The following is a 4548-nucleotide window of genomic DNA, read 5'->3' as shown; positions in this document are numbered from 1 at the left end:
TTCTTCGAATTAGAAAATTTTGCGATACCCCTGAATTACTGAGGATTATTTGATGAACTACTGCAGTAATAATGGCTGTAAAATTCACACGCTTGTTTTCTGCGTGTGCTTTGTGTCAGGAGTAGCTGCAACATTCTTTGTTCCTTGGTAACGACCAACTATTTGTCATAAAAATATGACATTCAGTCGGAGTCGTAACCGAGGAAGACTGACTACCATTACTAACAGACAATGCCCATGATGACACCAGTAATTGGCAACACAGCAAACAATGCGCTGCTGCAGTGCTTGATAACCTAACGCATTAGCCTTGTGCAGTAAGGAGCTATACTGCAGTACTAGGGCCGGTTGAAGAACATTTTTCCACACAAGCAACATTTGGTGCCATGATTAGTATGCACTTACGTAGTATGGGAGGTTTTGTGTTGGGCTTGAAATTCGGAAAGATCTTTTCAGTCTGAATACCCTGATATACCTGCAAGATTATAGTTTTGGAAATGAAAAGTTGTCAAAAAGGGAATAAATTTAAAGAAAGATCAACTAATCTTCTGAAACAATAAATGTACCAATCCCTGTGAATTTCTTCACAGATAATTTCCTTTTGCTGTTTGCTGGGGTAAATCTTCTGCACCTCTTCACAATTAAGATAGTAGCAGTTGTTTGTGAAGGGCCTCTTTCTACAAGAGTCCATCGCGTGACTTCAGTCATTTTATTTGGTCTTTCTCCTTTGGCGCGCCAACTGGCAAATTTGTATGGAGGGCGTATCATAACCAGTAGAGAAAACTGATACAGGCCGAAGTATTCGATACCTGGAGCAAAACGTTCTATTACACATGTGTACACTACTGAGACCTTTGTATGATAACTGCAAAATGCGTGGTATATGAGCTACCACTGATTGTAGGATTAAATTTTGTCTTAATTAGTACAGATTTGAAACTTAAACTTTTCTATTAAGTTCCCAAGTAATTGGGCTCTGGTCGAGCAGTTCTAGGCGCTTCAGTCCGGAACCACGCGGCTGCTACGGTCGCAGGTTCGAACCCTGACTCGTGTATGGATGTGTGATGTCCTTAGGTTATTTAAGTTTAAGTAGTTCTAAGTCTAGGGGACTGATGACCTCAGACGTTAAGTCCCATAGTGCTTGGAGCCATTTTTTTAATTCTACTCAAATTTCATCTATAACCCACCCTAAAGTTGCGTAATGGGGAATGAGGTACATGCACACACGCACAATTTGTTGCCGCGCCAGTGTGATCCTAGATGTATAGGTCGCCCACAGCCTGTACCTTGGCCACTAACACCACCTGACCTCACTTCCACGGATTATTCTGTTTGGTCGTCATATCGAAAGTGAATTGCACTCCTATTGACACTATTGAAGAAATGGACCAGTGAAATGCACAGCGTCGTCAACATTTACGAAATGATTAAGGGGTGTTTGAAATAATTCGTAACTCACTGAAGAGACAAGTGCAGCACCGCTTCCAAACGTGAAGACGAGACATGGAACAACTGCGTTAAATTGTACGAATTACGAATGCACAATAGCCTGTAATGAGCTGAAGGTAGGCCTTGAGAGAAACGTGAGCCTAATTAGATGGGGATTTATTCTAGAAGTTTATATTTCAAATACATTTCTACTAACTACGACATATTTTTTGACACTAGGGCCAGTGGCAGGTCGCAACTACGCACTGGCACTGCGTCGGTTTTCGCATAGAATTTACGTCTTATTTTGCTTCTGGGCCCCTGCCTCCGAGTGGCCACTTGCGTCGCTTTTATGTTAAACTGGCTTTGTGCGTTAGTGGTATAAATATTCTTGTCAGTGACCGACAGCAAGGTTTCTTGAAAGCACTGCACTGATTCACTCGCAAATACCAAGAAAAATTACACTGCACTGCATTAGTATCACTACCTGCTCTTTACAATGCGTTAACTGATAAAAAGTTGTGGCAAAACCGATAGCGCTACGGCATTGAATGTGTGAAAAGCATAAACACGAAACTGTTCTGACGTAACACCCAGGAGATTTACGTAACATAACTGTCGCATCCTTTATTATATAACTTTCTCTTATGTTAAAACTTTGTGCCGGACAGGGTTCGAATCCAATATGTAGTCTACCTCTCCTGCACTGATCTCCTGGCAGAGTTGCAACGAACTTTGACCTTTTGATTACACACCGACGACAATCCGGCTGATCATTAAAATGTACTGGCTTTGGCTAATTGATAGCATTTTTTTAGTTCATTTACCAATGCTTACAAATTTTTAAACTTTTCAAATATGTACACATACAGTCAGCTTAATTCAGCCTTTAAACGATTTTTGTTAACTGCCTCCTTCTACTGCAAGCCCTGTTGGGCTTCATTACTGTAGACAGTGACATCTATGTCCATCAATTACGTATCCTCAGTTTCTATAGATTAAACTACTCATGTTCACTAGAGTCGAAACGGTTCATCCTCACGATCGTCCGGCCCGTTAGCTCAGTTGGTTAGAGCGTCGTGCTAATAACGCGAAGGTCGTGGGTTCGATCCCCCCACGGGCCAACATTTTTCTGTTAAGAATTTTGGACCCAATAGCTTTCGCAGTTGATTGCAGTTTTGGATGAGTTTTGTAAACTACTACATTGAGGAGCGTAGGGTGATAATAGTTTCTACGTACCTGAAAAGCTGAACTCTCTTACACCTGAACAACTGGACAAACATGATTCACACGCCACATGGTGATACTTATGTCCATACACTAGCTAGGGTCGCTTAATAAATTTAACGCAGTGCAGGAAACAAGTGAAATTGGATGCTGCCACCGGTAGAGCTTATTTTCGAAGTTTTTATATTCAGTCTTCCATATGTGGTTTGAGCCTATCCAAAGCTTGTTTGCAAAGAACCTTCTGCAGAACTTTTGTAACTGGAAATATATAAAATTGTATTTTATTTGGGTTTTCCTTGAAATTCAGCATTTTATAATCGATATTCCAGCTGTGATAAAACCGTAGTTTTTTTTCTTGTCAACGGTAATACGGCGCCTCACGGGCTACCTCGTAGGGCTGACGAAACATTAACTAAGATCTGGAAATCGTTGAGCGGTTTCTCCATATCAAAATCCGTGCTTCATGTTATTAGACCGATTCACGTGGACATACATATATATGACTTGTGTGTACTCCTTCATGAGTTTCAAGAGCGAGCCTTTCATACTTTCTATGAAGAATTTTGAGTCCACTTTTGCAAAAAAATGATACAGGATGAAAACTTCCTACCTAGACAAGATAGTTAAAATAGTGTTTCTCCCCGGCGGGGAATCGAACCCCGGTCTCCCGCGTGACAGGCGGGGATGTTGTTGTTGTTGTGGTCTTCAGTCCTGAGACTGGTTTGATGCAGCTCTCCATACTACTCTATCCTGTGCAAGCTTCTTCATCTCCCAGTACCTACTGCAACCTATATCCTTCTGAATCTGCTTAGTGTATTCATCTCTTGGTCTCCCTCTACGATTTTTTCCCTCCACGCTGCCCTCCAATACTAAATTGGTGATCCCTTGATGCCTCAGAACATGTCCTACCAACCGATCCCTTCTTCTGGTCAAGTTGTGCCACAAACTTCTCTTCTCCCCAATCCTATTCAATACTTCGTCATTAGTTATGTGATCTACCCATCTAATCTTCAGCATTCTTCTGTAGCACCACATTTCGAAAGCTTCTATTCTCTTCTTGTCCAAACTATTTATCGTCCATGTTTCACTTCCATACATGGCTACACTCCATACGAATACTTTCAGAAATGACTTCCTGACACTTAAATCAATACTGGATGTTAACAAATTTCTCTTCTTCAGAAACGCTTTCCTTGCCATTGCCAGCCTACACTTTATATCCTCTCTACTTCGACCATCATCAGTTATTTTGCTCCCCAAATAGCAAAACTCCTTTACTACTTTAAGTGCCTCATTTCCTAATCTAATTCCCTCAGCATCACCCGACTTAATTAGACTACATTCCATTATCCTTGTTTTGCTTTTGTTGATGTTCATCTTATATCCTCCTTTCAAGACACTGTCCATTCCATTCAACTGCTCTTCCAAGTCCTTTGCTGTCTCTGACAGAATTACAATGTCATCGGCGAACCTCAAAGTTTTTATTTCTTCTCCATGAATTTTAATACCTACTCCGAATTTTTCTTTTGTTTCCTTTACTGCTTGCTCAATATACAGATTGAACAACATCGGGGAGAGGCTACAACCCTGTCTTACTCCCTTCCCAACCACTGCTACCCTTTCATGTCCCTCGACTCTTATAACTGCCATCTGGTTTCTGTACAAATTGTAAATAGCCTTTCGCTCCCTGTATTTTACCCCCGCCACCTTTAGAATTTTAAAGAGAGTATTCCAGTCAACATTGTCAAAAGCTTTCTCTAAGTCTACAAATGCTAGAAACGTAGGTTTGCCTTTCCTTAATCTTTCTTCTAAGATAAGTCGTAAGGTCAGTATTGCCTCACGTGTTCCAGTGTTTCTACGGAATCCAAACTGATCTTCCTCGAGGTTGGCTTC

General features: G+C 41.1%; 1 non-coding gene across 1 annotated transcript; it reads left to right on the top strand.

Moving 5' to 3' along the window:
- The first annotated feature begins 2478 nt into the window (after positions 1–2478).
- On the top strand, positions 2479–2552 carry Trnai-aau (transfer RNA isoleucine (anticodon AAU)). The gene has a single exon. It is a non-coding gene; the product is annotated as a tRNA-Ile (tRNA).
- Positions 2553–4548: the final 1996 nt, after the last annotated feature.

The sequence above is a fragment of the Schistocerca serialis genome, chromosome 1 (genome assembly GCF_023864345.2).
Source record: "Schistocerca serialis cubense isolate TAMUIC-IGC-003099 chromosome 1, iqSchSeri2.2, whole genome shotgun sequence".
Taxonomy (NCBI): domain Eukaryota; kingdom Metazoa; phylum Arthropoda; class Insecta; order Orthoptera; family Acrididae; genus Schistocerca; species Schistocerca serialis.
Note: the sequence above shows the minus strand (reverse complement) of the source record. Positions and strands in the feature narration are given on the sequence as shown.